Genomic DNA, 26,795 nt, shown 5'->3' with positions numbered 1-26,795 from the left:
GAATCGAATGCGATGGGTAACTTTGTGCTCTGGGGACTTCGCAAAATTGCCAAACGAATAACGATTGGGTGTTGAAAGTTAGGCGAAGTTAGGCAGCACGCAGCTAACGGCCATATATTCCCGTAGTACTCCGTCAAGCCAGGGGCATTTCCACACCGCCGAGAATGTTGATGTGGAAGATGAAGTTCCTTAACAGCAGTTTCCAAAGCTGATAAATATAGTAACAAAGAAATGGCATCCCCCTACACGGGGAACCATTTACTGCCGATGGGAATCAATAGACAATCAACAAGGAGTGTCTCGTAGAAAAACCTGCAGCATTCATTGTGTGGTTTGAGGAGTGCGCTGCTGGCAAACTGCACACCAATGACAAATGATGGCAATTTTTATCAATCGCTAAGCCATAAGCGGACAATTCCCCCGACAGGGTAGCTTCTCTGTAAGGCACACATTCGATGTATCTCTGACACACAGCCCAGTCCCATTTCCAGGGTTAGGATCACTTCTCCACGAGGTATATCGCGTGTCGCTTTACCTTTTCCTTTTTTCACCTGATCTCTGACACCCGTCTCGCTTCTAGGCAGTTCCATTACCGCGTGTCCACGAGAAATTACAGAATTAAACTGCGTAACGAGTCTTTGCGTTCCAGCAATCCCGTGTTCGCAACGCTCCCACGAAGAAATTGCCCTTCATGGAAGCACTTGTTGCAAAAACAGAAAACCTACAGGAAATATGCTTAAACACAGACGCGTGTTGCTCTTTTGTTTGACCCTTTATTGGCCGTAAGTTTGTGTTAAAACGATCGCTCCTATTTTTAGTCTCTGTGTGTGTGGCCCTCTGTCTCTAACACAGACCCATTCAATGTTCTTAACTGTTATCTTTCAATATCCCGTTGTTTATCCATTGGAAAAGTAGGCTTAGCTTCTGGGCTTTCCTCAGAAATCTCCTTAATCTTTTTCTCCTTTTTTTTTTTTTGCCTTTGTGACCAAACATGTTCGTTCTACTAATCTTAGAAAGCCGTCTTTAGACTAAAGTGGTGTCAATATTTTATTGCCGCGATGCTTTTTATTGAGTTTTGTTGCTTAAAATACACTGTTTCTCAAAAACTATGGAACAAACAAAAAATCAACAAATCCAAAATATTTTGATTAGATTTTGACAAAGCGTTAGTGAGATATTCGTCTTAATAAGTTTTGATATTGTACAACGATTAGACAAATTTTGGGCTGAAATTAAAAAGTTATGCAAATGAGTTCAGGAGAGGGCAAAAATTGCACATCGATAATCCATGGAAATAATACATTCGAGTAACTGCATATTTTAATAAGGCGTGGGCAGCAGTACAGGGGCGAAATTGAATCCTCGTGCTAAGAACAAGGCTATTAATTAGTTCTGAGGTGTCAGTTCCCTTCTTTTTTGTCTTTTTCATATTTTGTTTGCATTCTGAACTATATCTGCGTCTTTTTGTTTGTTCCTTAGCTTTTTGAGCACTAGTGTAGATTACTTATGTTACCGGGTCCAGTACACACACGTCTGGGCAAGTGGACACTGCCCAATATTTCTTAGATCCATTAAATCGATGTCCGTTAAACGAGGATTTATTGTATCACTCTTTAATTTGCATTAGCGTTAGTTATATTGTTTCCAGTTACCGTTCGCGGTTCTGCATAATCGATAGTTCTAAATTGTTCCATTTGGAGAACTGTCAGTGATTTATCGCTAAAAACTAATAACCTCTGGGGAAAACGAAAAAACTGACACTACTGTAGCATGAAATGGGTGGTGGGGGAGACGTAGATATAGTAGATATTTTAATTTATTATTAAGAAGTACGTATATTACATAACAATAATAAATATTTAAATCACGGTTCCAATGCGACATTTTGGCTAGAGTGAGTATGAAAATTTTACTCCTTAAATTTGCTTTCGGGCTATTGTTTACATTCGTGTGGACCAAGAGTGATGTAAATGCCACTTTCTGCGTTTCTAGATCAACGAATAGCCCACCTCACTTCAAAATCGAAATATCATTTTGCAGAGAAATGCCCGCAATACTTCTTTTAGCTCCCTTGACAGGAATTTCTACAAGTGGGGATCTATAAGGGATTTGTTCCCGTCACATGAAAGAAATCCCTCTCTGAAGCTAGTTCTCTTGGGGTGGAGGGTATATTGGAGAAAAAATCACAGTTCAGGGGGGGGGGAAAGGGACCTCTGGAAAACAATTCGAAAGACTGGGGGCAAAAGGAGGGGAGGCAGAGCTCCGATGACCCAGTAGAAGACAGACATCACATTTTCAAGCTGAGTAATGCTAAAAGGGTCCTGCACAGAAAAAAAAAAAAATCTCTCTCTAGTGACCAGACCGATCGGCCTTACCGCAGAATGCTGCATTCTATTCGCCTTAATGTATTCTGAGTTGGGTTCCGAGTTCTATACCCAAATCCATCTTACGTGAATTGTAGACATTATAAATCCTTTTTTTTTTATAGGAGAAGAGGGGGTATTTTACATTCAGACCATTTTGATACGTTCAGGCGCCAGGAGATTATCCAGCCCATTGGACACTGGAAATTCATGCGGCTACTTTTGTGTGTCCCCAAATAATAAGCAGAATTCCAGCGATGGACACTCATTTGCACTGTTTCAGCACGTGCATAATCTCTTCTTATTCAAAATGGGGAGTGGGGGGAGAAATCAGGGAGAGAAGAGGGATGGGTCACTTAAGCAGCTTGTCGTAGACTAATGCGTCAAAGGCTTGCAGAGTCGTCTGATTCCTCCCGACGTGTTGTCATTAATAGATAACTTTGGCTGCTTCTGTAGTCATCATTAAGTTCGGATTTGTGGAATGCAGATTGAATCGCCGAAAGGGGAGGGGATTTAGGGGGAGGGAGGGAATGAAAACTTGAATGCCTCTCCGTCAAGACATTTCGCCTTCTAGAAAGACTTATTTCAGTCAAATCAGAATTAATATGCGAGTAGAGGCTAGGAGGAAAAAAAGTGGGAGTTCATTATTGGGGGGAGGGGTCTTCTGCCTCGGGGAAAAAAAGGCTAGATGACAGGAGAATGATGTGTAACGTGCTTCCTCATTGAGTTTCTTTGTGTTTGTAAGAAACAATTACCGGAAGCTGGAAGATCGATATACGACGCTTCCATTTCCATCTGCAACAGTCGAGCAAATTAAAAAATAATAATGGTGATCACGTGAGTGACGAAATTGCCAAGTAATGCGATTATCCGAAGTCAATTATTACTCATTGTTAGGCCTCCATTCGCTCGATGACATCTGAAGACGCAGCCAAAAAGTTCATGTTACAAACACAGTCTGAACAATAGAGCACAAATGTAAACTAATATTCTTTTTAATGCCATCAGCGCTGAAAAATAAAAATTTTTTTTTATTTCTTTGAGTTTTCCAACTTAGGAAAGAGTAAGAAGTCGTAAGGAGCCAAATCTGATGAATAAGGCGGATGCGCTCAACAATGTGCTCACCCACTTTATTCGTCAAATAGAAAAGCGATCAGCTACATGATCTCTTTGTTTTATTTTTCTAAAATATTGTCTTACAGAAACAACGTCAGAAGCTGGCCGATTGACATGGTACAGGATCCGCTCCATAAAATTCCCTATTAATTCTTTGTTCTATAAAACAATCACTCATTTTTAATTCATAAAAGTTGACAATGCTCTCTTTTATATTCCAGTTCCAGTTCGGACATATTTCCCGAAGAAACATGTTATAACATGCTAATCTACACTTTAAAATACATTTGAAGCGCACCATTTAAAACCTGTAGATTTTGAAATATTTAAAAATTGCAACACATTTTTTAAAAATATATTTCTCTTTCCATCTTTGTATGTCGATATTTACGTGCTCTGACGTTCAAGCAACACGTGATTCTTATTCCGATAAAATAGAGACTCATCTCAGTGTCTACAAATGGATATGAGATGATTTAAAATGCAAATACAGTGTCAGGAGAAACACGTCGGGTTGCGAAATCGATAGGTCGGTGTGCACCCCCGCTAAGAGATATGACCGCCGAGTTATGACACATTCATGGATATGCTGGAAAAACCAGCGAAGAATCACAAACCCCCCAACAGAGCTCCCGAAAACTTCCTGCACTTCAGTCATCTTATGAGTTACTTAAATTATTCATTCGAAGTAAATATTGCTCACCACAGAGACCTTGGCGTGTCTGTGAATGAATAAATCCTTTCTCTGTTTTAACAAGAAGCAAAACTAATTACTCTTTCTGTGTAAGCCACCAGGGATGAAACAGTGCCATTAAAATTTTAGTCCCTGCTAGGCTATAACGAACTAACAAACAAGACAAATTGTTTTTCTTTCTTTCTTTTCTGGTAATTAATTCGTTTCGAAATATGTCCTAGAATGACATTGCTCCTCTCTCCTTAATAGAATATTGTTTGGTGGTGGAATCAGTTAAATTGCATTCACGATTAGAACTCTGGGAACGATGACTGCCTTTTTTTATTACTTAGGCAGACGGCAAAAATTCCCTATCGTTCTTCTGGGACAGCTTTATGAACACTTTCTCTTCATTATCACGGGTCATCTCACAATAGTAAGCGTGTGGTTGGGCATTCTTGGAACCAGGTGGCCAAATTTGCTCATGCATTCGCCCGTGTGACGACAACAGTAGCGTTTGCATTGTGTAGGCAGCGTGAGTTACATTCTCCATTACGGCATGATATCGGACAGACTCTGCCAGATACGGTTTGCTCAAGAACAAAGTAATATTATGCTTATGGGGACCATTTCTTCAATTCTGTGCGATAACACAGGATACAACATACCACTGTGTGGGCTTCAATCGGCTTATCTGTGCCATGTTGTTGTCAGTGTTAAGATATAAGGCTTGATATGTGCATTAGACCCACTCATTTATAGTGGTCCAATGTTTCGTAGTAGTTAATCATCCGTGAAGAAAGAACCTGTAGTATATAGGCTGTGATATGGGGGAAAAAATAATATATATATATATATATATATATATATATATGGATTTGTGCAATTTTACTAGAATTTTATACCCAAGTTTCACCAACCAACCAACCAACCAACCAGTAATTAATCGATTACTGGCTGGTTGGTGGTACTTGGGTACATAACATTGAGGACACAGTAGCATTCTAGTAAGATTGTACAACTACATATAGTGATCTCGCAATACTAATTAAACGTAAATTGCTAATTAAACAATAGCATTAGAAATCGTCAGCAGGAAGTTTTACCGATATATTTGCTAATATACACTACACACAGAATAAATAAAGAGATATAGAGCGAAAGAGAAAGAAAGAGGACAAAAAGGAGAACAGAGGAGAGAAAGAGAACAAAAAAGAAAGGACAACAAGAAAGAAAGAAAAGAAGAGAGAGAGAGAAGGGAAATAAAAGAGAGAAAGAGAGAAGATAAATAAAAGAGAGAAAGAGCAAAATAGAGAGAGATAGAGGAGAATGAAAGAAAGAGAAATAGACAGAAAGGGAGAGAGATAAGGTATGAAAAGAATGACAATAGAAAGAAAAGGAAGGAAGGAAGGAAGGAGAAAGAAATGGAGAACAAAGACATATATACCATAAGTGGCCAATTTATTAGGTGCACCAAACTAATAGCAAGCAGCATTTCCTATATCTCTCAGGATAGTCCCAATTTCTCAGGTTATGGACTCCGCAAAGTTCCAAAAGCTTCCACGGGGATTTTAGTCCGTAATGCTCATTTGCTTCATATTTTAAAGCGGAAAATCCCTACCACGAACAGCTCGTTTCACCTCATCCCACAGATAGCAAATCGGATTGAGATCTTTACTGCGCAGGATGATGATCTATCGTAAGTTAGCCCAAAGCTCCTGGAACGATTCCCGAAGGATTTGTGACATCCTACTGCAAGTGGCTGTTACAATATGGATAAACAGTGAGCAGGAAGGAATGCAGTCGGAAAAATGTTCAGGTAAGCTGCAGCATTCAAACGGCGATTCACCGCTATTAGGGGTCTTAACAAGCCACAAAAGCACTCCCACAGCACCATAGTGAGTCCGATAAATTGTGTCAGATCCTATCACGATTTGAAGAAGTGATTCGTCAGACCAAGCGATTTTTCTGCTCGTTGGATGTCCAGTGTCGGTGTGTCTATGCCCGTTTTACCCGTGGCTGCTTTATGGACTCCACGAGGTCCCAAAAGCGTTCCACAAGAGTGAGCGTAGTCGCGTCGATAACAGGGTCCAATATACTCCTTTGCGCAAGACTCCTTTGCGTTGTATCGCGCTGTCATTTGATCGACTGTGACCCGTTTGTTGGACTGCAAGATCCCTTTCACCTCCCACTCGAAGCAACAAACTTTCTACAGAACAGGACTGCTTTAGCTGAACGTCTTCTGATTGCTGAAACCACCCATCGTATCCTTTAAACACTAAACACCTGTGCGCGAACACCCCAGCAGGTGGCAGTGTCCGTGACACTTGCACCGGCACGTGTGCGATAGTCAGATCGCGGGGGGGGGGGATTGCACACAATCCCCACGCGATAGAGCTTGGTACGGACAAGTGACCCCACACACACACACACTGTGTCACTTGTCTGTACGTAGCACAGCAAGTAGTCAGATCCCAGGGGATTGTGCGTGTGTGTCACGCATGCGAGAAATGGAACCGATAGAGAGAAATAAAGGGACAGAGAAAAAGAAAGAAGAAATAAAGGGGGAATAATGGGAAAGAATACGAAATAGAGAAAGGACAAATAAAGGGAAAAATTAAAGGAGTGAGAATGAAGAAGAAATAAAGGGAGGAGAGAGAGGTTGGTACTTAATCAAGCAGATCTGTTAGGAAGACTGAAAATGGAATTAAGACAGAACAGAACGCCACGAAGGGATGGTGTTAATGTTGCAGCTGGGTTTTGTCGGACGCAGCGGAGAAGTGGCACTGACGGGCTGAATGATTTGTGTTGTAGTCGCGGGGCTGCATAGGCTGAAGTGATGGCCCCGAACTAACCTTTAGGTGCGTCCACCGCATCCCTTCTCGGGGTGATGGATTTGCCTTTATGGGTGCTTCACAGAGCAGTTGCACTTGAATGAGACAAATTCGCCCTGTCCAGAAGGGCTTGAAAGCGTCTAATGTAACGTTATCGTATACGATAGCCAATAAAACTGCTATCGTCCCTTGTAAAACGTTTCCCCGCATCGAATCGTAATATAAATCACACATACGGAGAAGTGACACTTATTAGGAAAGACCAGTAGTTTATTGATCTTTAGCACGCCCTCGGAGCTCTTTGAAATGCCGCGGACGCTGTCGGTTAAGAAAACTGGTCTCGGATTGCTGTTCATCCTCGATTCGACCATATTTCAGAACGAGAAGTAATTGAATTGGACACCGCGAGATTTAATATTTATTATTATTATTATTATTATTTTGATACACGAGTTACTCGCAATAGAATCATCCAAACAAAATCCATTTACGCACGCGCACTAACCAGGTATCGCTTTCCTCACAGTCTAATGAATGCTACAGACTCTCTTAAAAAATTTTAATACTTCATCCTCGATGCAGTCGAGAGAGCCAGACAGTGATTTGCCCGACTAACAAACTACCAGATTACCACACGAGGCTGTCTCTTCTCCAGACAGATTTCATACATGCCTTATGAGATCGCCGCGCTATTCGTATATTAGACACACGGAGAAAGAGAAATAATTAGAGAGAGAGATGAGAAAACTGCCATGGAAACAGAAACGCAGACGGACAAGGAAAAACAAACAACTCTTTGGAATACCAGAAGCATTTCAGACAAATACATCCGAAGATGGCATTCTTCCCCTGGAGATGTTTCCTGCAATAAATATCTGGTTTACGAGACTGATTCGATGAAAAGCCCTCTCCGGTTCGATCCGTGATAAATGACTTTGTTGCTCGTATTAGAAAGTATCCAACTGCATTCAGCAGCGCACTCTTTGTTAGATTTCGAAAATCTGTGGCACTCGCACACTACAATTTCCCACTTACCGCTCACCTTACCTTACCGGTGGACGATCCACACGTGCATCTTTCTCACACCGAAGCCACTTAAGCCCGTTTATCAACTATAAATCTCGGCACTGCTTCCATGCTGTTGTCTCTTTCCCTTTCCGAATTTCTGTCTTTCTATCTATCGCTATATTGCTATCCCTACGTATTTATATATTGCTCCTTTGTTTTCTCTATCTATCGCCTGTATTTATGTTTCATTTGTCTTCTTTTCATATATACTTTTCTCTCTCTATTTAACTCTGCCCGTGAATCGTCTCTTGTCGATCAAATATATACACAGCGATGACAGAATTATGACCACCTACCTAATACTACCTAATTCACTCCACTAGATGTCTGAAGACATCCATAAGAATCTGCAGCTATGCTGCCTGCCTTCAATTCAGTTGAACACCTGCGAATTTGAAGGCCAATCAAGATGAGTGATATCAACACTGGCTCGATGACATGGCGCATTATCGTCTTGGAAGATCTCGTTTCTGTCCTGGAAAAAATGCAACGTGGCAGGCTGCACGTGGTCTCCTAAGAGCTGCCAGAAGACCTCACCAGTGAGAAGTTGGTCCATACGCACCAAAGTCCTAGGTCATGCCAGCAAAACATGTCCCACATTAAACAATCATCGCCACCTGGATAGTGAGCACCATGTACGATGGGTCCATGGACTCGTGTTGCTTGCGCCACGCAGTCTGTCGCGTGTTGCATTAGGTATTGGAACTCATCCGACGAGCGCACTCATTTCTAGTCCTCTGGTGTCCAACCAGCGTGTTGAAAGGCCTAATTCTTTTTGTCAATCCAATTTCTTCTTTCTGCTAATGTATCTTCTAATTAAAGGATGGGTAAACGTAATAATCTCTTCTCTAAACTGTTATGAGAAGGGATATTTAAGGCACATTTCATTTCTCTTATTACAAAAAGAGCTGGCCGAACGAACTATTTGTGAAAAGTATCGGTTAAGTGCATGTTTATGCGTACATTAAATCACAGATTAAATCTTTTTGCGCGTTTGGCAACGTGTTCGAAAATGGCAAAGTAACTAACAGCGTACACGAGGGAAGATATGCAAAATATTAAAATTTCGGCGATCCTAAAGAACCTGCTGAAATTTATTTCCTGTTGAGTATAGAAAAGACTCTGTGGCCATCCCCAAGAATCTATTAGCACCAATATTAGTAAGACAAAAGATGTCCTTACTAATTTTTTTTTTAATAAAGCCACATGTTTTGCTAGAAAACTGTTGACCTAAAAAGTCTTCAATCTAGGTGTCTGTTGAAAAATGATCTACCGACATCACCAGGCTTTGTTTGAATAGAATAAAACAAGCGCACACGATAGATTTATACTTAATTAATTTGAGCCTAACTTCGTGTGTGACTGGAGTTTTGAAATGGTTGGTCAAATGCTTGAAATTACCCAAACTATCTCTCCTCTGGCTGTTTGAAATGTTTTCGGTGGCACACATTTCTAGGGCGGGCGTCAGTTAAAAACTTCGACGATTTTGCCAGTCATGTTTGGCGCCTTGCCAACTCTCCTTCTCTCTAGAAAGCTTTAAAATCCATTTGTTATACTTCATATGGACTGTACATAATCTTTGGAGTGAACTGAGATCCTTGCAGAGACGGATATTTTATCACAAAGACCTCTAGGATGAAGGAGGTATGATCATTTGATCGACAAGGATACAGTTTATGTCGTATCTAGTTGGCTTAGGTAACTCTAACCTCATCTGCCTACTTTTCGAAGCCCCACCGACATACAACAGTCCCAATTTCTGCGCTTGGAGATTCCACGAGTGTAAATAAAGATATCTTTCGTGGATGAAGAAAACAGGATTGAAGCCATCAACGTTAGCAAGCTTCTCTTTGAAGACGTTAAAGTGAAAACTTCGATTTCGGTCGGAGATTTAATTTCAAATCGATTCAGATGATAACAGATTATTGCGTTTCAAATTCTATTAGCGAGAAAAACATCCAATACGTGCAAACTCACGTGATCCGTACTTGGAAGCAATTTTGTACCCGGCCCTTACAGCTGTGCTAATAATGACTCCAACCATTGTTTGCAAGCAGAGAGAGAGCTAACGCAGCACAATTTACTTTCTAATGGACCGATTCGCTTAGACTTACAGCAACTTGCCTGCACTTTCTAGGTGCTAAGAATGCGCCTCATATTTCTTAAATTTCCTTAGTGCGACAAACAGCCGACTTGGCACCTTTCATAATGACTTCTCGTCTCTTTCGGTATACTACTTCTAAAGGTCTTTAAGGATTATAAAGACTTCACAGCTGACAAAGGATTTTCTGAAATTTAGAAACAATTTATTTATTAATAAAGACACACACACAATCCTTCTTTCTTTCTTTCTTCGTATTACACGGTGAAATTCAAAATTTAATGCGACAAGTGAGGATTTTTAAATTCTTTTCAGTGGAACCATCGGATGACGATACGAAATGATAATTCCAAATTGATTTCTGTTCCAGGGAAAATAATGGAATCATTGGTTAAAGAAGTAATACAGGACCATCTAGACAGGAATGCAATTATACTGTAGTCTGAGAATGGATTTGTTAAGGGACGATCTTCTCTGACCAGTCTGATTGGATGCTACGTAAGAAAGCAACTGGATGCAAAAAAATAATTTGGACATCATGTGCTTGGATTTCAGAAAGGTTTCTGATACTGTTCATTATGGACAAAGGGATGGCTGAGTGGCAGAAGGCAGAGAATGGTTATTAACGGACCCTGCTCTTCTTGGACTAATGTTGTTAGTGGAATCCATCAGCTTTCTGTGGTGGGGCCCTTACTATTTTCAGTATTTATTAACGATATTGATGAAGGCATATGAGGCTCAACATCTAAGTTTGTTGATGATACAAAGTTTGGCAAATTGATTACTGAAAAATGCAATGTACTGCATATGAGTAATCACAGATTAGCGTACCAGCTGTGTGGTACTACACTCAGCATAGTGGAAATGAAAAAGACCTGCGGGTAATTGAGAAGCCAGATATGAAGTTCTATGAGCAGTGGAGACAGGCTGCCAGGACAGCTCATGGAGCTCTTCTAATGATATACAGAAATTTTGCCAGCAAGGAGAAGGAGGCAATGGTCAGGCCACATCTTCAGTTGCATATAGGTGTGGAGGCCTCATTTTAGGAAGGATGTAGATCTCTTGGGAAGGGTGCAGAGAAAAGTCACAAGATTAGTCAGGTACACAATACGGTAGGGTAGGGTAAGGTAATCTTACCAAGAATGACTTCAATTCTGCAAATTGCAGCGCTTGGAAACTAGCTACCTTTCACCAGACTTGACTGAAGTGTTTTAAAGCTTTAAGAAGATTTAGTAAACTAAATGCGAGGTTGTCCCTCTTGTTCAGACAACGCACATGAGGAGACACAAATTTAAATTTAAAAAGGAAGACTGCTGGATAGATGAGCGGAAATTTGTTTTCAGCCAGAGAGTAAGTGATATTGGAACAGAATTCCATCTGGTGTTGTGGAAGTGAATAGTTTGAATAAATTTTTAAAAAATGGACAAATTGTTAGAGAGGATGGACAAGTGATGAAGATAGTTTTCTTTTTTAGGTTGATGCTGTATAAGATTTCTTTCTTTCTTGCATCATTTTCCATCGCTGATATTTTGACTACGTATATAGGGAACGTGCTGTTTCCAATTCATTTAGGGGGACAAACAGCAATTCGAATCATCGATAAAAACACAGAAGATCTCTAACATTCAATATGTAATGGACTTTTGACACCTTTTCTAACCAAAGATCATTAAAACTGAGCACTACTAGAAATAAAAAAAAAGTATTTGAGCTGGGTAATTTGCATAACTCACGAACGTTGGATTCTGGAGGGAAAAAATCGTGCATTTTTTAATTTATTAGCGCGAATTTCATACGGAACTTTGAAACTCTCACGGACGAGACAGGGACCACAGTCAAATGCCGTTTTCATTGCTTCCACACATCTAATGGTAAAATCCCCCTCCGAACATTAATAAAACAATTACCAGTAATTAGTCAATATCCAGAGCAAAAAAAAGTGAATTAACTCCATACGTCTAAGGTTTTTTTCTCTATCGAGGGAAGAATTGCTTTTGTATTAGACAGATGAGGACGCTGGCGTAATTATCGCTCTGATAGAATTTTCCACTTAGTTTAGAGGGAGAAGAGAACCGAAAATATTCTTTCCCAACTCCACGACACGCCATCATTATTGACAGTAGGCAAAATAAAGCATATTACCGCAAATGTCAAACCCTTTACTTCGTTTTTTGTTGACCTTCTAAAAAAAAAAAAAAAACGAAATGATTTAATCTTTCGTTCAAGGATGGTTCTGATTAGCGATGTTTAATGTATTGTCTTGTTCTCGGAAACTTGCGCTCATCTCGGTGGAGTATATGTAATCATATTTTCCACTTCTGAAAGTAGCGATTAAACGGACTCCGTAAGCTTATCGATCTGCAGTATCCCTCGTGACAAAAGGGCACATCTGTTTGTGACGTGTTTTAAGTCCTTTGTGATAATATTTTTTTTATCGGCTATGATAAACGGACCGACTTTCAGGCCAAAAACTGGCAAAGAAACAAAACTGACGAATTCCTGCATTCTAAAAATTATTTCCCACAATGCATTGTTTATATAAAGCTGCGTCAGCGTTTTGCCCACACTGCTGCATTCCCCTCCCCCTTCCCTTCTTTAGCAGTGGCTATTTTATTATAGTGGTAAATAATGCCCTGATTTGAATCTTGTCACTTCCAGAACACGAAGATATGTCCTTTGGATAGGCGAAAGGCATCGGTGGGTGGAATTTAATAAACGGCGAGAGCTTTTTACTCGTTTAAAGTTGTTAGTGTTTATTGACTTGCCTTTCTTTATTCTGTAGAGTTCAAGGTTACTGTTTCTTGCTTGTTTTCAATATCACGTACCCTGTATGGGTCGCACTGCCGCGGTGCATTATAATATGCTGTCGCCAACAGCTGACGATACATATTTTGACTAGAATTAATTTGACTCATTTCATTCTGACTAGAATTAATTTGACTTTATTTTGATTCATTTCATTCTGACTGGAATTATTTTGACTCATTTCCCTCTGACTAGAATTGTTTTCACTTTGATTTTGACTCCATTCTGACTAGAAATATTTTAACTTTGACTCATTTCATTTTGACTCATGAGTCAAATTATTGACTCATTTTATTCTGACTATAATTATTTTGACTTTTATTTTGACTCATTTTATTCTGACTACAATTATTTTTACTCATTTCTTTCTTACTAGAGTTGTTTTGACTTGATTTTAACTCATTTCATTGACTCATTTCTCTAGAATTGTTTTGACTTTGATTTTGACTCATTCAATTCTGACTAGAATTAGTTTTACTCATTTCTTTCTTACTAGAATTGGTTTGACTTTGATTTTGACTCATTTCATTCTAACCAGAATTATTTTGACTTTGATTTTGACTCATTTAATTCTGACTTAAATTACTCTGACTCATTTCTCTAGAAATGAGCCAGAGTAATTTCAAAACTTCATCAGTCCACAGAATATTGTCGATGATATTTGGGTTTGTAACGCTCATTGCCAAAAACTGTTCGGAAAATTCCAATCTTCTATCTGGGCAGTCCTCATTCAAACTTTGCAGCAAGTGGATCATAAACCTCGTATTTAATTTCTTTTGCCATTCTGTTATCTTTCTATTTGTACTCATTTCTATTCTCTTCTCTTTCTTTGTCTCTGCCTATCTTTATTTCCGCTTCGTTTTTCGCTATCGTTCTTTTTCCATCTGCCTCCATGTCTTTCATTTTCTCTCTTTCACTATCATTGTCTTTATCTATCTCTATTTCTTTTCCTTTCTCTTCCCACCTTTATTTCTTCTACTCTTCCTCTCTAACTGCCTACTTCCATTTATCCTATTTCTCCGCCTGCCTTTACCTGTCTATTTTCCCACCTCTCTCTCTCTCTCTCTCTCTCTCTCTCTCCTGCTTATATAACGGGGCCGTTTTTGGTACGGAGTCGACACACTACGATACCGTGAGATCGTTTACGGCTTTCAAAACAACACTAAAAAACCGAGCGTCATGGCGTTGCCCATAAAGTCTCTCACCGTCAGTGCGATGTTCCGTCCTCACTACACGCCAGCTATCGTTTTTCTGATAAAGCAATCGTGATTGCTCGACCGCAAAGAGAACCTTGGCAACCTGGACTACATTCAAATTTATTCTGGCCAATCGATGCATTACCTCCCTCTTGAGGAATAACAACTCCATCATGGAGATAGTCAGTAAATTGATGCCCTCTCCCATCTCTCTGTTCTTTACTCATGCAGCGCAGTGTCAGCAGTGGACTACTTCTCAAAAAGGAGCGATTGCTTTTCCTTGTAAAGACTTTTCCATATTAACTGAAGGTTTCTTTTCTCAACTCCAAATAAGCGCTGGAAATAGAGCGAAAGGGGGAAAAAATGAATGTCGATAAATGTGTCACCTGGAAGTCTAACTAAAACTGAGCAGAGAACAGGGAAAAAAAATGAACTGTTCTTGAAGGTACCTAACCGGAATCTGAGATTTTTAAATATACAGTGCCCTGGCAAAATAAAATGAACATCCATAAAACACATTAAATGGGTCGGTTGTCTTTTATTTTGTAAACCACTATAGTTTAGTAATTTGTCACCACCTACGTGCTTTCAATTATTCCCTTTCAGTAACATGTGACCTTTGGTTACGTTATCTAACAGTCCATAGCTTAATGATACTAAATGTAGATCCAGTCTATTCCTAGCATCATCCCCCCCACCGTTTTTTAACTCGACAAAAGAAACAACGCCACATACGATACAATTCTATTTCAACTGAATGAAAACAGAAGAATGGTTTTAAAAAACCAGCGTGAAATTCAAAGATCCATTAAGAGTCACCACAAAAACGGGTTAAAAGTTAACAAGCGACGTATAAAGCAAGTCGCTGGAGTTGACACTTTAAACGTGACAGACAGGAGCTGTTTTGGTAACATACATTCGCTTTCCACAGAGAATTAAGTAAATTGCCGCCCCAGCTGCCCATCACCGACAAAGAGCGAAAAAATTAAAAACTGTTCATTCTCCGAATACATTCAAACTGGTGAACGCATTAAACATTCTCTCTTTCCAAAAACATAAGATGAGCAAACGTTAATTACAAACCCTGCCAGAACCACATGGCAATCTTCGTGATACCATTACATAAACACTATCAGAATTACGCAATCTCTCTCTCTCTCTTTTAATCAGGTTGGATTTGCCCCTGAAGTTCTATTAATTCTCTTAGGCTGTAGTCCACATAATTTATGCATTTTTAATATTTTCCTAAGTACACTTACTAAAACATATTTAATATTTTAAAGCTTCTAAAGACAACCTGATATTGAGCTAGTAATGTGTTCACTGAATATTCGGCTCACTGATTATTTGGTTGTACTTTTCCGATCCATTTTGGCATTGAATGATTTATGTTTTCCATCGAAAAAGAAAACTGGACGCTAATTTCGTAAGAATAAAACCAAACAGTACGTAGATTTTAACTTTAATTAGACCCTAAATTAAGGACAATAACTTTGTAGGAAACTTCACCCGTTTCCCCCCCTTAGAAATCAAGTAAACATTTCCCCAAAGTAGTAGACTAGTGCAAGCTACTGCAAAGGATCAAAATATGTTCAAATTAAATCTCAAATCTCTCTTTTTCTTTATCCAGAAAGCACAGTCCTATCCCATCATGTTAGTCGGCTAACCAATAATTTGTGCTTTCAAATTTAGCTTCCTTCAAGAAGCCTAATATTCTTGCTTTGTTAGTAAATACATATGCTGAGGACTTTGGTGACAAAAAATTTGCAGATTATAAGAAAATCAATGATAAAAAAATTAACGGAACCTTTTCAGAATCTCTGAGATCCTTCTCAGAGATGAATATGGATCTTAGAGATTCTTCAGAGCTACTGCACTGCTCTAGATAGTTCTGAATCCTGGATATTTCTTAATCCAGGTTAAAATATTGTCAATCTATGTCACATCTTTATCCGAGGCTTTTTTTTCTACGTTATTTGACAGGCGATCTCATCCTTTAATCTGTTTTTGTGGCAGCATGATTAACATCGATAAGGCAATGGTCTTAAAACTCCGAACAAATTTTCCTTTGCAAAGAGTTGCCCCGGTATCGCACTACTTCCAAACAGATGACCATTTCTTTAAAAGATGAGATTGCCATGGCAGCCTGGTTCAGGACAAAATGGTCTCTCATCAGATAGCAGATAGACTCCAGTAACAACGAGCTTGCAAAGCAGTTGTAGAGAAGTTTTTCGATGTGGGCTGTCACGCGTTTATACGAAATCGTTTTCAAAGTTGTAATATAGTTAAAGATGGCTATTGGTGTAGTGCAATACCACAGAAACTCGTTAAAAATGCAAGCTTGTTCTTTCTTTAATCCCTCTGCGATAATTAGCTACATTGCATTATCATAAACTTTAAATCCTTCTGGCCACAAAACATGAAAAACAAGTCACTCATAATAAATATTTACAGATATAAATAAATTCAGTTTGCTCCTCAATATTTATTGAAATCTGTTCCTCTAAAACTGCTCATCCACTAGGTGTGCCTCTCTAAAATCCCGAACCTCTCAATCCCCGATACTGCTGGATTTTAAAGAGTTTTTTTATATTTTTCGTGATGATATTATTTCTTTAGCAGACCTTTCAGTGGATATTTATTTTATAGACGTGTTCTGTATAACCGGTTATAACAATGATCTTTCAATGCACACATTTATTTTTACACATACTCAGCGATAATATATAGTGGTTCTCAAACACTCCCTTACTGTAAACTATCTATTTTTCTTTATAAATAACCAGAAGTGTCTGTTAACGTAGAACTACTCTATAATTATTTAGGCCAGCTGTTATTTTTCGAAACTGTTTAATAACCCTTGTTCCAGATGGGCAATCAAAAGTAATATTGGAATAAATTTGGTAGAGCAATACAACATGCGTCTGTAGACAATAAAAATGTCAAAATTATCATATATGAATATTTTAGAACTGTCAAACCTCATACTTTCACAACACCACGCAATGATTCTTCGCTTCCCTTCATCCTCCGTATTTCTTTGTTAAACGTTTTCTTCGATGTATCAAACACATTTCTCGAACCTTTAAAAAAGGTAATAGTTATCGAGGAGGACTGGAAGCTATAAAATCCATCATACAGACAATGTAATGTTTATGTTTTCCAATAGTCTGGACGCAAGTCGGTTGTTACAAAGAATGTACCCTTCATTTGTCGGTAATCGTTAAAGATTTTTTCTTCTTCCAACCGTTGGATCAAACTTTGACCAAGAAGAAAAAGCTGGTGGTCTACTATAGTTCTCTATTGATCAGTGTAGGGGTAGGTGGAGAAAGAGAGGGGAAAAGAACGAGCAAAAATTCCCCCAGTGAATTTCTGGTAAGAAGACTTGATGTGTTCGCAAGATTCGCTCAACATTTGGATTTCAAACCTTATTGCAAAGTGAAGAATTTATACTGTTTGTCTTACTTGATTGGCGAGCACGTTTATCAACAACACTAAGGCCAAAGTCTGCAGCATGAGCGCTAGCACGTATAGAAAAAAAAATGTAAAAAAAAAAGCTATCGGATCTGCAAAGACAGCAAGCGAGAAGAAGAGAAATTTACGACACATCACATTGGGGTGAAGAACCAAAAAAACTGACAATTTCATGAGCTTCTGCGTTACAAATAATTTCCTTTGGCTTTCACAGAGCTTGCATGGCTGGTCTTAATTGCATCAATGCCTTAGCGAAGTTTGTCCCGCTTAATTCGCCAAGAAATGTTTGCCAATTTTTTCTTCTTCCATCATTAACACTAAGTAATTGTATGATGAGAATCGGAAATTGGGCAGCAACGAACAGAAAAGCTGTTTCGTTAAATATCTGTTTTTGCTTTCCAAAGTATGTGCGTGTGTGTGTGTGTGTGTTGAACACTTCGAAAAACCAATGTCAACAAAGTAGTATCATACCAGATTGTGCTAGGTGCCATTATGGATGCTGCCATTACATTTTAAGTTTTTAGGAGAATATTTCACGGACTTATGACAAAAAATAAGCATTAAGAAAACGTGTTAAACTAAAAATGAACAAGTAATAAATAAGAGAACTTAAAAGCTTTTCGAATCTTCCTTCTCCATCCTACATTACAGGAATAAAGTAAAATTTCAAAAACATTAAATTTAGTATACCATTCTTCCGGTAAGTGGCAACATTCGTTTATTGTAAGTTTATTTTCTAAATAAGAAAAATTAATTAAAAATAATTTCAATAAAAACCTTATTTATGTAATCTTTGCCTTAATATATCTTAAGTATATATATTCTTTCTATTTAATAGGAAAAGCCATTCTAAATTATACATCGCATCAATTTTACAATCGTAGTAAATTAAAGAAAACGAAAATAAATGAACCAATTATGTTAGTCTAACAATCGGTTGAAACCACAATTTAAGACTTTCTTCCCGCATAAATCTTCGATTTGCTTTTTCCCATGTGCTTCCCCATCTTTGAGACTGTTGTTGGAAGCAGGATGCGGAGGAGAACCACCACTTTAATTTCAGCCAGTGATGGAATTAGTGTGTCCGCTGGCATCATATTAAATGCCAATATGTCAGGGCCTCCGAGGGACCGCTAATTGGGTAATGATTGTTTAGGTAATGAATTTTCTTTTGCCCGAACACTAATTGCGTTCAGTTAGCACCTTGTCAAAGGGGGGAAAAGAGAAGACAGACCCATTAGAAATCACTGACGAAGTCAGCAGGTGGCAGCACCGGAGAGAAAAAAAAAAAACTTTTAGGTAATTAGTTGATGTTCTAATTGCTACCCCTTCGTGCCCATAAGTTTCAGGTCAAGACGGCGTTGTAAAAGCGGGTTAACTTAACCATGACACGAGGGTGAACCTCAGGCGTGACGTCATGCGTCCCTCAAGCATCCCCCATTACACCACTGTTACTTTTGCTGTCATCCACAACTCATCTTGAATAGTGGAGGCAGCTGAGGCTGCATGATAGATGGAGTGACTATGCTAATGATGATGATACTCGGAGTCACGCTAAAAGAAAGGCTGTTGCAGGGAATATCATTACGCTCCCCTTATTGCTCAGCGCCATCTTGTGCCAAAGATTCATTTTTCTTTGCCCCACTTTGAGAGACCTTTGCGAAAGCTGGGTGGGGGGAGGTGAACGAAGATGAGAGGGAAACAGTGCTAGCGACACCACGAAAAGGGGTAGTTTTGAGGCAACAGTCAACGCCCCCCCCCCCTACTAATAACAAACTACAGCAGAACCCTAAGAAAAAAGAAACAATATTGATCATCTTAATCAAAACTGCTAAGCCTAACTTCATGGCATTACGATAATAGATAAACACAGGTCCCAACTTCAGGTCACTCATAAATAAACACGATCCTCATCTTTAGGATTTTTTGTAATAAAATTTAAGCGTTCCATCGGTACCTTATTCTTTTAATTTTAGTATGTGGATTACAATATTTCAGTAGCAAAGTAACTTTTCTCTAAGCATCTAAAAAAAAAAAAAGCTTCTTAAGAGTTATTCCTTCATACTACATTAAATCACATCGAGTCTTTGACGATAAATTACTTTGTTTATCATGAAGTGATTACAACCAAGCTAGATTCCTTTTCGAAAAGGTGAAAAATTACTCGAAGCTAAATCAGTATTCTATGTAGCTATCACAGTTCATTTCCCGGATATTAATCATAAGATTGCACGCGGTATACGATCTGCGTGATGGATTGGGAGAAACGCTTTCTTTCTTCTCCTATAATTTTCAACAGCAGTGTTAGAGACAGATAATTCTTAGAGAGACAAACACATAATAGATATATAAATACAAAGTAAAATACCTAATCGTCAAAAATTAAAAGCGAATTACAAGTACGTTATTAAACTGGATGATCCGAAATGGTTCAAGGGTTGATGACATAGAACAAGAAAAGAAATAAGATGTTTCTTTCATACAAAATGGTGGACGTACTACAGTTCAAGATAGTAATCAAAAAGTATTTTGGATGCGAATGGAAAACTCAAAAGAGAAGAAAAAATTTTAAATATATAATTAATTATTTTATGTGCACTAAAACTATCAGAAAATTAATTAATACCCGTCTTATATCTAAAATGAAATGTGTTACGCATTATGATGCTTTGAAAATGTTAAAGAGGAGTAGTGAACTTCCTCACAGTCTCCAACTTCCTTATGGTAGTGAGGAATGAGTTTTCTTGTTTATAGGAGCGTGTTATTGCTTCGATTATCCTGTAGAATTTTCCAAGATCTCTGGATACACTTTATTTTTGACCTTGCGTAACATACACAGGACGTTATTATATTTACTTAAGTGAAAGAATGAAAAGAAATTGTACAAGGATGGAATCTTAGTAGAAAAGTATTATTAAAAAAGGCGGAAGTTTATTTTAAAGCGAGATTTACAATAGCATTCGATTCGTATTTCAAAAATAGTAAGCAATAATAATTATGTCTTTAGAAGCAAGAATAGAAACTTTTTGCTAAAAGAAAAATATTTTTTGCAAGGCCTGATACTATCATCAAAGAGAGACAAATGATAGCAGCCTCAGGAAGAATATTTTATGTGTTTGAGAAATAAGGCAAATTACCCCTGACTGAAATTATTATCCCAGGAGAAAACTACTATCTAAAAAAGGGAAATGTTATTTAAAACACAGAAAATAGTATTTCAGGCTGTAAAGATTGTTAAATTGAAAATAAATTTTCGTAAAAGAGACATTATTATTGTAAACAGAGATGACCATCGGAAACAAACAGTAGCCATTAAGAAAAGAGGTAGAAAAAAAAGTTGAGATATACAGCTAATAAGAAAAACATTATTATAAAACATATCTCAGATAAGCTGCGTATTTAAACAGCCAGGAACTATTATCTCAGTCAGAGAACCCGTGTAAGTCTCTGCTTTTCAGTAATGTTTAAAGGCTCGAGGTACTCACAATAGTCAAATTAATTTCATCCGATGCCGAAAGCTCTGAAGGACTAATAAAGATCGCTAATCATTCCTTAAGGCTTTCGCAGAGCAACAAGAAGTGTGTCTTGGGAAAAATGGACGAATCCCGTTACCACTCGAACAACAGCAGCGAGCCATTCTTCCCGGTTCTTTGTGTGCGTTCCGTGCAGTCTATCAAGCAGTCCGCCAGTGTCAACACGGCCTCACCTACGGGCAGGATTCCATGTTCTCATGATCGCAATCATAATAACGGTATTCACTACGCTGCCATCTCCACGTCACATGGAGTCACGTGATGCGTCCGCACACCCAACGCGTGTTGCTCAGTCAGATCCCCCTCACTGCACGCTATGTGCCAGTCGAGATCGTCTTTGTGAGCGGCAAACATTCGGAGGAGGTTTGGCGTTACGTCGGGGCGTTCTAGAGCTCCCGAGATGCAGCTCTGGGGTCCGTGCTAGCAGCAGCAGTAGTAGTTGTAGTTGTAGAAGTAGTTGTAGGGAGGGAGAGTGTGTGTGTGAGAGAAAGAGGAAGCGCGGGCTTTTCTGCACCGCGCGCACTCACACATTTCTCGCTCTTTTGGAGCGAGGTACCTGACTAACGGAGGACGGTGCAGTGTTAAAAGTTCTGCGATGCTTGCTGGTCCAAACTGTCCCGGGTGGCTTCCATAACCCGAACATTAACTGGGACAATGTGGCTTTCCTGGATAGCTCCGCTCTCTTCCGTGGCTGCTGCCGTCTGATTCCAGACCAACGGGCTACGATCACTGACTGTAACTACCGGATAAATCCTACCTGACAGATCTTAGTGACGTCGCAGGATCAGCGTGCATGTGAGTCCACCCCATGCATTATTGCTCACTCACGTAATATAGCATTTTAACGGATAAATAACTCTTTCTTACTGTCTAATATCAGCCGCGACTTCAACAGAACGTAGAATTATAAATTGTGATTAGAAATATGGCTGTACGTGTATTATTTGATATGATTTACCAATTTTATCTTATATTTAAAACAGTTTATTTTTTATAATACATATATAATAACTTATGCAATATAATTTTATATAAATGTTTTAATCAATCTAATTATCTTTAATTTATTTTCTAAATAATTTTATAATAAATTATATACCATAATTTGTTTTATAAGAAATTATATATTAGCGTTGAAATAGCCAGAAGCTAGTTTCTTAAATATTTTTCGGATAATCTGTGCGACAAATTTCATTATTATTTTTTTTTTTTTACTTAAAACAAAGGAATTGCAATTTCTTTTAAGAATTGAATTCATTAAGTAGCACTTTATATTGTAATGTGTTCAGCGCTCGAAGCTAAATCAATCAACTTACGCATGGGTCTCTGGTTAATCTTATTTTATATGATTAACATTGGAAGCATTAAGGTCTTTTTAACTAAATTGAAACCAAGTCAAGTGAATCTTATGTGCCTTCGATAATGTAAGTGTTTTCAGCTGAACAATGGATGAAATTCGAAACGACCATTGTTTAAGTATTATTTTTTTATTTATCTTTTTTTTTAAATCCAACTATTACAGCCTTCTTGGCCTCTTCTCTCTCTCTCTCTTATCTCTTTAGCCTCTCATAAGTACTCGGGTTTTTCATCTTATTGATTTTTATTTTCCTAATGGTTGATCCCATTGAATACCCGCTTCCTAAGTTTTTGGAAAAACTGACATGAATCGTCAAAGAAGCCTCTTGTTTGTTTGTTTTTTTATCTCTTTCAATCAATACTTTGTAATCTGTTAAGAAACAGCTGTTGCCGCATCGCCATGGCCCGCTCCACTTAAAGTATATCAACAAGGCTACACTGTAGCTTCCTTTTTTTCAACGACTGCGAAATTATTCTTCTTTTGCATGTTGCTGTGATTGTCTTGTCGACGAATTTAACTCGATAGGTTTTAAATAAAATACGGAATTCGCATTTCTTTTCGTAAGACAGATTTTGTTGTTATTTTCTGAGCCAGGGCAGCTGGTGTCGAGTCTAAAGATTCCCAGTATGTGATGTGCACTCTCTTTCTCCTCCTCTATTTCCTCTTGTACCTTCTAACTTATTGGTAACTACTTCCTCTGACATAAGTAATCAATTGTTCAGACTAACACAAACACTGGTACACTGCGTGTCTGGAATAGAAAGAAGCAATCTCAATTTTATCATCACCTAAAGTGGAACATTCATATAATAACTTGGAAAATAGTTTGCATTTAGGGAGAGTGGAATAAGCGACATTACCGGTAAATCTTAAAGTAATTTATCTCCTTTTAGCTTATCTTTCACCGCAAGCCGCCATTGTCCAAACATGCCATTGCTACTATCATTTATCTTTTGAGTCCGCTCCTTCTCTCTCTCTCTCTCTCCTGATGACCCAAAATCAACGGTCCGGTCCACGAGATGCACGCACAAACAGTTAAGCTATAAGCTGTCTGCGGATTGCAAGATGCTTCTGTTTTCACCTAAAAAAAAAACCCATCTTGTATTTCACTTTAAATCACTGCTTATGTTGATCTACAGAGGACGCTAGTGTACAATGTCTAACGAAGGTTCCTTATAAGAAATTCAAAGTTTAAAAATTGTTGATTTTTACATTTTATTGAACCCTAATATGAATTATCTCGATAAGGTTTTGTCAACGTGAAATTTAGGGGGGAGGGGAGATATGACGTCCTAAAAAAAAAAAAAAACTCTACACGTTTTTATTGATTGGCTGATTATAACATACTTCCGTGATAACAGCACCAACTGCCTTCCATCTATCAGATAGAACTCATTTATTGAAAACTCAGTCGCCATATTACGTTATTTGATTTCCTGAAACCAGAATTGAATATAAATATTTTGGCAAGATAATCTCTACCTACTTACAGAAATTAATACTAGGATGATAACCTTTTATCTCTAGACAGAATTAGACATATAAATCACACGTGTTTCTTATCAACGCAATGACACTTAATGAATTTCTCATTCGCTTTGACATTTTTCTAAAAATAAACAATAAATTTTGCTTTTCTATTGTTTCTATTTTTTTACCACTCTTTCTACTGTGCCTTCGAAAATTTTCTTTTATTGTTTTTTCGATTGATTTGCCGTTAAAGAAGTTGTTTTTTTACTGGTCTTGATAAAGTTCCCTCTTTATGGTTTTTGGTTAATAAGTTATTGCGCGTGTTGACATTCACTACGGGAAGTCTATGACCCTCGTACAAGAGGACCCTTTGGATTAATTTCAATCCCAGTTTTGGACTAGATGATTATAAAGACTGTCTTCTCTAAAAGTATATATTTCCCTAGACAGTTTTGGAAGAGATGCGGATCTCGACTTAATGTAAATATGTCCTTTAGCAGAAGCTAGCGATCAACGAATTGGTTCACGTAGAACAAGAAAATTACTGCGTCGCTACTAGGAGGCGCTCAAGGCGAAAGGTCATTACTTAGGTGTCCGCCAACCGGATTTTCAGATTTCCATAGAGGACTTCGGTATCTTGCTTACTACTTAGGCCTAAACGTGTGTATCGTCCGTTGGGGTAAATCCCTTAAATCCCAAAGCTTTCCTTGCGCGTTCCAAACCTTCATTAAGTACCTGTCAGCCTGTTAGAGTTAAACGAAGAGACACAGTTCGACAGCAGTCCCATGGAAGAGCTAAGACGAAGACGCAATGAAGAGGCGACGTCAGGAATTCGTTTATCGAACAACCAAAGCCCAGACTGTGCTGTTCTTTCTTTTTTTTTTTTTTTTTTTCTTTACTTCTTTGTTTTCTTTTCATCCGTATTTTGCGCCTTTTGACATGTTCGGAGTTATGAACCTGACAAGCAGTCTATTAAATCAGGCCACAGATGCCAGGTCAAAGAATCTTATGGTCATTTGTTTGGATTTATGAAAACATCTCTTTATTGCTCATCTACACATGTCTGATCATAACGTGAATTATCCGCCCGCTAAATTAATGATTTTCTCTTTGAACAACTGCAACAGGTTCTTATATCAATTTTAAATCTTCAATTGTTAATTTTACCTTTAATTAATACATATTTTTCTATGAATAAAATCCTATATATAGGCTTAACAAAGTTAGAGAAAAAATCGCTAGAGGCCGCTAGGGTATTCAGTATTAAATATTCAGGCAAAAACTAGTCTTTCAAAGTATAAAAATAAATTAAAAGCGAACAGCGCCATCTATATTTAAAAGAGTCAACATATTTGCGAAGAATTGGCTACTCTGCTCTTGTTGTAAACAAATCACGGTGAAAATTTATTTCCCTGTTGATTCGCTTTTATACGGTAAACAAAATAATTATCTTTGGAGTAAAACAGTACAAAATAATCCTGAAATTCAGTTTATTCATTTCAGAATATCGATTCTGTCTAGAGTATTCAGACCTCTTGTCTAAACCATGTGTCCAAAATGTTCGCTCACCTAATAATTTCCTTACCAAAAATATAGTTGTAATTAAACTTACTGTCAAACACAACAATAGGTCAATACACCGCACACACACGCACGGACGTAACCATAACAACGAGATGAATGCAACTTGTACTGATGGGGAAAAAATTCGATGTCTAAACAATTGCTTTAATTAGAATTCTAAACAGTGTTTATTGTCCTTGTCTGAATCATTTTGATGTCATTATAAAGGAGGGTTGTGTCGGGCTTAATGGATGGAGATTGTTGGAGGATTTATTTGCCTATAGTGACAACTCATTAATGTAATGTATTTTCAACGATGTAATCCTGATATTGGAAATAATCTTTCTGTCTCTCTAAACTTGAGTGTAATACATTGTAATTATTGCTCTTAGGAACAGCTTCTTGTAATCAGAAGATATTCAACAAAAGTGTAAAATTTTAATCATTTTTTTAAAGTCACGTATTTTCTCTGAAAAGATAGCTCAGTACTCGCTAATAAGTCGGTGTTTCTTCTTAAGATATCTCATATATCCTTATCCTTCGACCATCTATGAGTCAAGCAGGCCAACACTGTTTACTAAGTGATTCTGAGAGCAATTTGTTTTGTAAATTGAGATACCCGTGCTTGTAAAAACAACACGCCCTCTAGCAGCTGTGAGATGAAGAACACTAACTCACTGTTTAATAACTTCCCTGGTCTCTTGGCACTCATCTAAGGCCCTAACAGATGTGTTTTTCTCGGAGTACTAAAAACATTAAGGATTAAGTTCAAAAGAAAAACTAATTATACCATCTCATCTATAAAAACGTTAATTATTGGCTAGTTTATTCATTTTCTTGTTGAGGAAATCAAACAAAGCAATTGGATTATGTTGTGGTACAGCTGGTTTCTTTAACGTTTGAAATATTTTAAATATTTTGGTTGGTTGTGGTTTGTGTTCTGTTTTTTTTTTTTATGATGTGTGCATTTTTGACTCTTACTAATGGGTGTGTTTTTTAAAGTAACTTACAGAAAGCGGTAGTACAATGAAACCCACTTAAGATATTTTTGACTGGACAAACAACATGGGCTTCTTAAAAAAACAACTTAAGGGGAATCGGGGTCAAAATTAAATTGGAATTTCGAATTTAATCTTGACTCCCAGAAAATAAGAGTTGACAAACACAATTAAGAGATGACAGAATCATAAGAACCCATTATTCTAAGCACTTCATCCTTATAGTATATTATAAACATAAAAA

The 26,795-nt window shown here is 37.9% G+C and overlaps 1 protein-coding gene across 6 annotated transcripts in view; it reads left to right on the top strand.

Annotated features, from left to right (window-relative positions):
- Window positions 1–26,795, top strand: part of LOC150076131 (irregular chiasm C-roughest protein-like) — a 565,240-nt gene that overhangs the window by 100,860 nt on the left and 437,585 nt on the right. For 5 of the 6 annotated variants that reach the window (XM_090388093.1, XM_090388094.1, XM_090388090.1 and 2 more), the window contains exon 1: window positions 21,531–21,958. The exons of the other annotated variant lie outside the window; for it this stretch is intronic. The gene's annotated coding sequence lies outside the window, so the exon portion shown is untranslated. Of the gene's footprint in view, window positions 1–21,530; window positions 21,959–26,795 lie in introns of those variants that run through there. 6 annotated transcript variants of the gene reach the window in all.

This window comes from Mastigoproctus giganteus, chromosome 13 (genome assembly GCF_048544385.1).
Source record: "Mastigoproctus giganteus isolate SK-2022 chromosome 13, ASM4854438v1, whole genome shotgun sequence".
In the NCBI taxonomy this organism is placed as follows: domain Eukaryota; kingdom Metazoa; phylum Arthropoda; class Arachnida; order Uropygi; family Thelyphonidae; genus Mastigoproctus; species Mastigoproctus giganteus.
Note: the sequence above shows the minus strand (reverse complement) of the source record. Positions and strands in the feature narration are given on the sequence as shown.